This window comes from Oncorhynchus clarkii, chromosome 17, assembly GCF_045791955.1.
Source record: "Oncorhynchus clarkii lewisi isolate Uvic-CL-2024 chromosome 17, UVic_Ocla_1.0, whole genome shotgun sequence".
Lineage (NCBI taxonomy): Eukaryota > Metazoa > Chordata > Actinopteri > Salmoniformes > Salmonidae > Oncorhynchus > Oncorhynchus clarkii.
In genome coordinates this window covers 11,961,077-11,972,575 of record NC_092163.1, presented here as the reverse complement: position 1 = coordinate 11,972,575, position 11,499 = coordinate 11,961,077, and positions in this window count along the sequence as shown.

The window sequence follows — 11,499 nt, the reverse complement described above, 5'->3', positions numbered from 1 at the left end:
GGGATCCGATCCCCATAAGCCCCCTTCCAGATCATCAGGCCCTGGAAAGATGACGCCCTTGAGGACAGGACAAATGGATGGCCTGCATTCACATCCATAAATTCACAGCTTTTCTAACTATCTCATTCATCATACGCCACACACTCTCTCTCGGCAGCATCCCACCCCCCCCCCCCCCGCCCCACCCCCAGGTTTGCTAAAATTCAACAGACAGAGAGAGAGATATTGGGGACAGTGTATGACCATATGATGACGTGAGACCTCCATTTCACCTTGGAATGCCTGAATCTCTTGGCTGAGGGAACAATATTGTCTTTACAATAGATGGATACATTTTATGTCCGCATCCCAAATGGCATCCTATTCCCCATGGGCTCTGGTCAAAAGAAGGGGACAATATAGAGAATAGGGTACCATTTGGGAAGCTACAGTATATCTCCACACTTCTCCTAACGGGTTCTCTAGTCCCCATATGTTTGAATTTATTCAGGTATTTAGAGAGATAGGCTAGAGAAGCAAACGGTGCCATATTGGGTGGTCAAATAATTCACTTTCTGTGTGTCTGAGGATTACCGGAGAGTCCAAAGGCAATGCAGAATACATTATGTCTTCATCCCAAATGCCATCGTATTTCCTAAATAGTGCACTACTTTTGACCAGAACCTTATAGGCCCTGGTTAAAAGACGTGCACTATGTAGGGGATAGGGTGCCATTTGGGATGAAATCTAAAGCAACACCTGGAGAGGGAACGTAAAGACACAAACAGGACAAGGTACAAAACACCGGTTTGGCATCAAGGTGCAGGTTGAGATACATATGATGATTTCATTGCATAAATTTTATGTCTCTTTTTTTCTCCCTTGATCTCTTGTTCCTTCCTCTCCCCCTCTCTCTCTCTCTGACTGCAAATTAATTTATGGACAAAAGACAATTGCAGACGGTCTGAATAAAGTAAAATGTATTTCATTTCCACCGAATTTTACGTCATTTCAACCTATTCCACCATTTCAATATTAATTATGTTATCTCTGAAATCCATCTTAATTAGTCTTTGCAATACGTGTCTGGCAGCTGGCTCATAGAATATACTGAAAGAAAGGTCCAGTCTGGTGTTTAGTGAAAACGAGACAAGAAAGGACAATCGGCTGTCTCACGGCCGCCCCCAAGTGGCCACTGTGTGTATTGCAGCAAATGGGAAATGGACAAGTAAAAACGGTAGAAGAGGAGCATCAATAGAAGAGACTGATTCCCTACCCATTTATCATATGATAAGACCACACTCTACTTTCCATAGTCATGAGATAGAGCTGGACTGGAGACAACATTAATGCCAATTTCATACCCTCTGAATGCAACAGCAAACTAGATATTGTTTATGATGAATATATTACCATGAATTTCTATATGTAGAATATTTGAATACATGAAAAATATGAATAACCTTCATAACTCTTCCACAACCTGTACACAAACACAACTGACTCTGACCCTGATTAACGTTGCCACGGTAATACAAGATGACGGACAGGCTAAACGGTAGGAAGGTTTACAAAAGCTCCCCTCACTTCATTTATATGTGTTCAATTGAATGTTTTTCTCGCTAATGCCTCCAGGTTAAAATACATTTGCAGGATTTAATACCACCGGCCATAATGTGCCATTCCCACCATTGTATTACGGCGCAGAAGCACGTTTTAGTCCCCGTGGCCGCGCTGCGATGATGACATGTACAGGTAGTTTGGTATATTGTCAGAGGAATAAGAAATAAGGTGTGGTGGTGCAGGAGACAAATGTTCATAGATAATGCTTTGACGCTACTATGATGAACTGTTTTTAGGAGAACTGTGTTTGTTGAGAACGTGGAAGGAGCTTCCTGTCATTTCTGGTCAACTTCCTTCAGTAAATAATACCATAGAGAACTCCCAAAATACTTTCCAGAACTCTCAAAAGTTCAGATCCATATTCATATCCGTACAGAACAGACGTCACAAACCCAGGCACGGAAACATCTCAGTGCTGAGTCTCTTTTATACGTAGACTAAGGAGGCCAAGATAGCAGACCTTTTTGTTTCAGTATTAATGTATTCCATTTGTTCCTCGTATGAGTGCAAATCCCTCTACTGGCATTCTTATGGGTGCTGCTCCCCACGACATATGGTGCTGTGTGTGTCTGCCATCAAGGGTTTCCGACCTCTGGCACCCAAACCCAGCATGTGGTTGCAGGGGCGCGTCATGGACATCAAATATCTGAAGGGTCACAAAGCTGTGGCCCCCGTCCATAAATTGGTGAATTTTGTATTTTTTCAAACACCTGAAACAGCTTTTTCCTGCCATCAAGAGCCATAATCATTATGCTTAATTCTACATTTTAAAAAAAAAATGCATATTTTTCTGCATATCGAAGCATACCTCTTGAGCGGTCTATGTTTATTTTTTAAAGAAACTAAATGTGCATCTCTGTTAAAGTCTGGGTAAAAGATTGAAAGGAATTTAATTTGGGGAGCTTCTCCCATTCTTCTCTGCAGATTCCCTCAAGCTCTGTCAGGTTGGATGAGGAGCGTTGCTGTACAGCTATTTTCAGGTCTCTCCAGAGATATTCGATCGGGTTGAAGACCGGGATCTGGTTGGGCCACTCAAGGACATTCAGAGACTTGTCCCGAAGCCACTGAGTTGTCTTGGCTCTGTGCTTATGGTCGTTGTCCTGTTGGAAGGTGAACCTTCAGCCCAGTTTGAGGTTCTGAGTGCTCTGGAGCAGGTTTTCATCAAGGATCTCTCCATACTTTGCTCTGTTCAACTTTCCCTCGATCCTGACTAGTCTCCCAGTCCCTGCCGCTGAAAAACCATCCCCACAGCATGATGCTGACACCACCATGCTTCACCGTAGGGATGGTATTGGCCAGGTAGTGAGCGGTGCCTGGTTTCCTCCAGACGTGACACACTCTTTGGCATTCAGGCCAAAGAGTTCAATGTTGGTTTCATCAGACCAAAGAATCTGGTTTCTCATGACCTGAGAGTCCTTTAGGTGCTTTTTGGCAAACTCACCCGAATACGCAATTTGACTGGGCGGCCAGCCCTTGGAAGAATTTTGGTGGTTCCAAACTTCTTCTATTTAATAATAATGGAAATCGCTGTGTTCTTGGGGACCTTCAATGCTGCAGAAATGTTTTGGTACCCTTCCCAAGAACTGTGCCTCGACACAATCCTGTCTAGGAGCTCTACGGACAATTCCTTCAACCTCATGGCTTGGTTTTTGCTCTGATATGCACTGTCAACTGTGGGATCTTATATAGACAGGTATATGCGTTTCCAAATAATGTCCAATCAATTGAATTTACCACAGGTGGACTCCAATCAAGTTGTAGAAACATCTCAAGGATGATCAATGGAAACAGGATGCACCTGAGCTCAATTTTGATTCTCATAGCAAAAGGTCTGAATACTTATGTAAATAAGGTATTTCTGTTTTTTATCTGTCATAAATATGCTAACATTCCTAAAAACCTGTTTTCGCTTTGTCATTATGGGATATTGTGTGTACATTGATGAGGGAAATGTATTTAATTCATCCTAGAATAAGGCTGTAACATAACAAAATGTGGAAAAAGTTAATGGGTCTGAATACTTTTCGAATGCACTGTATATCCCTTTCATACTAAGATGTTTTTCTGCCAAGTTTACCATACCACCAAACTTTCTTTATATCGGAAAGGTATTGCCGGTATCAAAGACGAAACTTTTATTTCCGCCAAACAAGCTAGCAATCATTTTGGTAATGTTGAAAAGTGGCATGCACTACCCTCTTAAACTCCTGATGGTTGCTAGGCAGTTTGTCACTTCGCCCATCTATTCACATAGCCCACCAATTAGCATGCACTGTTTTCTTCACCTCATCTTGATGGATCCATAAAGAACTGAAGGTGAAAATATTGGAATAGAGTAGGCTAATGCAATTGAAGGCATGTATTCATTTTTTTTGCTAAGTGAAACTCCCAGTCATCCAATCCACACAGTGTGGTCAACTAGATTATCATTTCAGAACCGTTTTGATTGGGATAGAGTCATTATGCTGATTTGTGACAAGCGTGAATATAGGTTTGGATATTAGCTAGACTACAATTAGGCCGGGAAAATGTTAGTTCCTGATCATCTTGTCTAGTTGGCTCATGTATTAGAACATTTTGCCACGTTATGTATATTAACATGTATTTTTTCCTTTTACTCGCAGTCGCTTAGTAGCCTCCCAACCAAAAGACTGTGACTTCACTGAAAATCAATCAATGTGAATTTGTTTCACTGAATCTCTGTCTGTATAGGCTATTTGGTTAAATGGTTTCTGTCTGGGCAAATAAGTGGATGTGGTATAGCTCAATTATTTGTTTTATCATCTATCATTGATCAGAAACATTTAGCATGCTACATACATACATTAGCAATAATCAGTGGCAACCTGTCATTCCGGGATATTTTGAGCCCCACATTTTTAGGGGGCTTTCCTGTTTTGCATGTTATTTTGGCATTAATATGAGTCACATATCAGTTTGCAAACAATGTAAAACAATATATATACATATATATATATATATACATATATATATATATACACTGCTTAAAAAAATAAAGGGAACACTAAAATAACACATCCTAGATCTGAATGAATGAAATATTTTTATGAAATACTTTTTTCTTTACATAGTTGAATGTGCTGACAACAAAATCACACAAAAATTATCAATGGAAATCAAATGTATCAACCCATGGAGGTCTGGATTTGGAGTCACACTCAAAATTAAAGTGGAAAACCACACTACAGGCTGATCCAACTTTGATGTAATGTCCTTAAAACAAGTCAAAATGAGGCTCAGTAGTGTGTGTGTGGCCTCCACGTGCCTGTATGACCTCCCTACAATGCCTGGGCATGCTCCTGATGAGGTGGCGGATGGTCTCTTGAGGGATCTCCTCCCAGATCTGGACTAAAGCATCCGCCAACTCCTGGACAGTCTGTGGTGCAACGTGGTGGATGGAGCGAGACATGATGGCCCAGATGTGCTCAATTGGATTCAGGTCTGGGGAACAGGCAGGCCAGTCCATAGCATCAATGCCTTCCTCTTGCAGGAACTGCTGACACACTCCAGCCACATGAGGTCTAGCATTGTCTTGCATTGCATTAGGAGGAACCCAGGGCCAACCGGGCTCACAAGGGGTCTGAGGATCTCATCTCGGTACCTAATGGCAGTCAGGCTACCTCTGGCGAGCACATGGAGGGCTGTGCGGCCCCCCAAAGAAATGTCACCCCACACCATGACTGACCCACCGCCAAACCAGTCATGCTGGAGGATGTTGCAGGCAGCAGAATGTTCTCCACGGCGTCTCCAGACTCTGTCACGTCTGTCACGTGTGCTCAGTGTGAACCTGCTTTCATCTGTGAAGAGCACAGGGCGCCAGTGGCGAATTTGCCAATCTTGGTGTTCTCTGGCAAATGCCAAACGTCCTGCACGGTGTTGTGCTGTAAGCACAACCCCAACCTGTGAACGTCGGGCCCTCATACCACCCTCATGGAGTCTGTTTCTGACCGTTTGAACAGACACATACACATTTGTGGCCTGCTAGAGGTCATTTTGCAGGGCTCTGGCAGTGCTCCTCCTGCTCCTCCTTGCACAAAGGCAGAGGTAGCGGTCCTGTTGCTGGGTTGTTTCCCTCCTACGGCCTCCTCCACATCTCCTGATGTACTGGCCTGTCTCCTGGTAGCGCCTCCATGCTCTGGACACTAGGCTGACAGACACAGCAAACCTTCTTGCCACAGCTCGCATTGATGTTCCATCCTGGATGAGCTGCACCACCTGAGCCACTTGCATGCGTTGTAGACTCCGTCTCATGCTACCACTAGAGTCAAAGCACTGCCAGCATTCAAAAGTGGCCAAAACATCAGCCAGGAAGCATAGGAACTGAGAAGTGGTCTGTAGTCACCACCTGCAGAACCACTCCTTTATTGGGGGTGTCTTGCTAATTGCCTATAATTTCCACCTGTTGTCTATTCCATTTGCACAACAGCATGTGACATTTATTGTCAATCAGTGTTGCTTCCTAAGTGGACAGTTTGATTTCACAGAAGTGTGATTGACTTGGAGTTACATTGTGTTGTTTAAGTGTTCCCTTTATTTTTTTGAGCAGTGTATATACAGTGGGGCAAAAAACGTATTTAGTCATCCACCAATTGTGCAAGTTCTCCCACTTAAAAAGATGAGAGAGGCCTGTAATTTTCATCACAGGTACACTTCAACTATGACAGACAAAATGAGGGAAAAAAATCCAGAAAATCACATTGTCGGATTTTTAATGAATTTATTTGCAAATGATGGTTTAAAATAAGTATTTGGTCGATAACAAAAGTTTATCTGAATACTTTGTTATATACCCTTTGTTGGCAATGACAGAGGTCAAATGTTTTCTGTAAGTCTTCACAAGGTTTTCACACACTGTTGCTGGTATTTTGGCCCATTCCTCCATGCAGATCTCCTCTAGAGCAGTGATGTTTTGGGGCTGTTGCTGGGCAACACGGACTTTCAACTCCCTCCAAAGATTTTCTATGGGGTTGAGATCTGGAGACTGGCTAGGCCACTCCAGGACCTTGAAATGCTTCTTACGAAGCCACTCCTTCGTTGCCCGGGCGGTGTGTTTGGGATCATTGTCATGTTGAAAGACCCAGCCACGTTTCATCTTCAATGCCCTTGCTGATGAAGGAGGTTTTCACTCAAAATCTCACGATACATGGCCCCATTCATTCTTTCCTTTACACGGATCAGTCGTCCTGGTCCCTTTGCAGAAAAACAGCCCCAAAGCATGATGTTTCCACATCCATGCTTCACAGTAGGTATGGTGTTCTTTGGATGCAACTCAGCATTCTTTGTCCTCCAAACACGACAAGTTGAGTTTTTACCAAAAAGTTATATTTTGGTTTCATCTGACCATGTGACATTCTCCCAATATTCTTCTGGATCATCCAAATGCTCTCTAGCAAACTTCAGACGGGCCTGGACATGTACTGGCTTAAGCAGGGGGACACGTCTGGCACTGCAGGATTTGAGTCCCTGGCGGCGTAGTGTGTTACTGATGGTAGGCTTTGTTACTTTGGTCCCAGCTCTCTGCAGGTCATTCACTAGGTCCCCCTGTGTGGTTCTGGGATTTTTGCTCACTGTTCTTGTGATCATTTTGACCCCACGGGGTGAGATCTTGCGTGGAGCCCCAGATCGAGGGAGATTATCAGTGGTCTTGTATGTCTTCCATTTCCTAATAATGGCTCCCACATTTGATTTCTTCAAACCTAGCTGCGTACCTATTGCAGATTCAGTCTTCCCAGCCTGGTGCAGGTCTACAATTTTGTTTCTGGTGTCCTTTGACAGCTCTTTGGTCTTGGCCCTAGTGGAGTTTGGAGTGTGACTGTTTGAGGTTGTGGACAGGTGTCTTTTATACTGATAACAAGTTCAAACAGGTGCCATTAATACAGGTAACGAGTGGAGGACAGAGGAGCCTCTTAAATAAGAAGTTACAGGTCTGTGAGAGCCAGAACACTTCATTTTTAATCATTCATTAAAAATCCTACAATGTGATTTTCTTGATTTTTTTTCTAATTTTGTCTGTCATAGTTGAAGTGTACCTATGAAGTGTACCTACAGGCCTCTCTCATCTTTTTAAGTGGGAGAACTTGCACAATTGGTGGCTGACTAAATACTTTTTTGCCCCACTGTATATACACAGTGGGGAGAACAAGTATTTGATAGACTGCCGATTTTGCAGGTTTTCCTACTTACAAAGCATGTAGAGGTCTGTAATTTTTTATCATAGGTACACTTCAACTGTGAGAGACGGAATCTAAAACAAAAAATCCAGAAAATCTCATTGTATGATTTTTAAGTAATTAATTTGCATTTTATTGCATGACATAAGTATTTGATCACCTACCAACCAGTAAGAATTCCGGCTCTCACAGACCTGTTAGTTTTTCTTTAAGAAGCCCTCCTGTTCTCCACTCATTACCTGTATTAACTGCACCTGTTTGAACTCGTTACCTGTATAAAAGACACCTGTCCACACACTCAATCAAACAGACTCCAACCTCTCCACAATGGCCAAGACCAGAGAGCTGTGTAAGGACATCAGGGATAAAATTGTAGACCTGCACAAGGCTGGGATGGGCTACAGGACAATAGGCAAGCAGCTTGGTGAGAAGGCAACAACTGTTGGCGCAATTATTATAAAATGGAAGAAGTTCAAGATGACGGTCAATCACCCTCGGTCTGGGGATCCATGTAAGATCTCACCTAGTGGGGCATCAATGATCATGAGGAAGGTGAGGGTTCATCCCAGAACTACACGGCAGGACCTGGTCAATGACCTGAAAAGAGCTGGGACCACAGTCTCAAAGAAAACCATTAGTAAAACACTACGCCATCATGGATTAAACTCCTGCAGCGCACGCAAGGTCCCCCTGCTCAAGCCAGCGCATGTCCAGGCTCGTCTGAAGTTTGCCAATGACCATCTGGATGATCCAGAGGAGGAATGGGAGAAGGTCATGTGGTCTGATGAGACAAAAATAGAGCTTTTTGGTCTAAACTCCACTCGCCGTGTTTGGAGGAAGAAGAAGGATGAGTACAACCCCAAGAACACCATCCCAACCGTGAAGCATGGAGGTGGAAACATCATTCTTTGGGGATGCTTTTCTGCAAAGGCGACAGGACGACTGCACCGTATTGAGGGGAGGATGGATGGGGCCATGTATCGCGAGATCTTGGCCAACAACCTCCTTCCCTCAGTAAGAGCATTGAAGATGGGTCGTGGCTGGGTCTTCCAGCATGACAACGACCCGAAACACACAGCCAGGGCAACTAAGGAGTGGCTCCGTAAGAAGCATCTCAAGGTCCTGGAGTGGCCTAGCCAGTCTCCAGACCTGAACCCCATAGAGAATCTTTGGAGGGAGCTGAAAGTCCGTATTGCCCAGCGACAGCCCCGAAACCTGAAGGATCTGGAGAAGGTCTGTATGGAGGAGTGGGCCAAAATCCCTGCTGCAGTGTGTGCAAACCTGGTCAAGAACTACAGGAAACGTATGATCTCTGTAATTGTAAACAAAGGTTTCTGTACCAAATATTAAGTTCTGCTTTTCTGATGTATCAAATACTTATGTCATGCATGTTGTGTAGTAAGCTGTTAGTAGCCCATGTGCTTCACCCTAATAATTTGGTTTATTTTCACCTCTTAATTTCGCCTACTGTTCTGACTTGGTGGTGCACATGTAGCCTATAACCTGTTTTTGAGAAATGTAATCATTGAATATTGCTTTCATTCTGCTTATATGCCCCCTTTATTTATCCTACGGTTCTGACTTGGTGTACAGGGAGAACACTGTAAGAACGGCCCATGTTCTGAATTTTGTTGCTGTACATTTCAAAAGTGCTGAACAAATAGTTATATTGACTACGTCCGTCCTAGCACGCTCATTAATGTCTTAATCGAAATCACGGACTGCCTCTTATCCACCCTTTGTCCCCTTATGCCATAGTTTGTACATCTCAGTTGTCAGTAGAAAACACATTTGTTTAAGCAAATCAGCCATATCAGCTGTTTTTCTTTCTATGTAAATGAGGCTGAATTAACTGTTTCACTGCCAGACAAGGCTCCGCTGATAGCCAGGTGTAGCAGTGGTAAGGTGTTGGGACTGCTTTTGAGACAGTTTTATGTAGGCCCTAACAGTTTGTGGGCACCGTTTGTCACTGTTATAGTGCAATTAATGTTGTTTAGTGTTGCGTAGTGGCTTTGTCTTACCCCACCAAGATTTACATGCTAAAATCGCCATTGGCAATAATGCAGCCTAAATCAAGAGTAGGCCTAAGCCTATTATTTTGCTCGACAGGCCTCCAAAGCCTGCAGAGGTTGTGAAATATGACCAAGAGACTCACATGCTTTTAAAAATAGGATTGCTATTATTTTGTCTTGGTATCATGACAATTATATGACCAAATGCCTGCTCCCAAACAAAGTGGAGTGAGGGGAGGAAAAAGATGAAACGCGGATCAAAAAAGCATGGGCTTGGACTCCGTTTCAAAAGATCATTTATATGACAGCGATTCCACACGTTACAGCCAAAATACAGAAAATCCTATGTGAAAGCAGTATTATTCAGTACATTTAGTTATTGCTTGCATTTCTAAAGTCTATCAACCTTACCAGCAGGCTTGCCAGCTAAGATAGTTAGACAAGCTACACTAACTTGATTGATAGCCTGATATGGCTTCTTGGTAGCTAGTTATGAGGTTGATAACCTACCTGGGCTAGCTAAAGCCAACTTCATAAAATTGCTAAGTGACTAGTACACGTGCCTGTGTGATTGGTTGCTATTGTGCTCAAACGGTGCCACCTTGGATCACAGAACACACCAGCAGCTGGGGGTTTCATCATTCCTGATTTCATGGTTTCTATTGGTCCTGACAAAACGTTGTGGAGTTTAGCTTCCAGGTCAAGAGAGAACGAAGAGTTCATTACGGGCAACTAATTATAATAATACACTCGATACTTTGATAAAGCCAGGAAGATAATGACTCTTCAGTTGGTTAATATTTACTGTGAGCAATAGGAGAACGGACCCTGAACTTCTCATCGTGGCCTTGTCATGGACATGCACCCCCTTGCTAAGAGGTGTAAAACCCCTCATCTCTCTCTCTGAGCTTGTGTTAGTGTCCCAGCCCTCCCTGGGCTTCAAAGCAAAACAGCAACAAAGACTTTGGTTGTCCTCTTTACGGGGACCAGCGCATAGTGCTGTGAACCCATGAGGGAGCAAGACAGTCTCTGTGCACTTAGCCCATGTAACATTGTCATAGTGCACTGTGTGCTGCTACCCAGCACTTTGGCGCGATGCATTAGCCGTACCCTTCTACACCAAGTCTGGCGTAGGCTGCTAGGTTCACAACAAGCGGGCTCTGGGGTAGGAGAGGTTGGGATGTCTGTGTCCCATCAGTGAGGTACAGTGGACAGCGATAGATATCCCACATCGTGTAGTGGGAAAGTGCTGCTTTTAGTTGAAAAAAGAGCCAGCAAGGACCAAGCCACCACACGATGCGGACAAATGTCAAAAATTTGTCCTAAGAAAATAAGGAACTCATTTTATGGGTGCCTTTGCAGGAGACTGAATCTAGGGCTTTTTTGTTGTGCTCCACTTTCCGTGAATCCAACACAAGCTACAGCAAACTCATTACAGTACAGAAACATCATCCATTCCCACTGGGGCACACCCTTCCAAACCATCCATGAATAGGAGCACTCAATATTTCATGGAATGGCAGCATCATGGGGAAACACACCATCTGCAGTAGGCATGAGGGACTTCCGTTGGAGCTGACTGTAAAAGACCTGCCATGATTGACATGTTCCGCCAGTTGCTTCCCATTTCCCTCCAAGTCTTCCTGCCTACACGGGCAATCGGGCAATTTTATTTCCTTGACATGACCAGACCA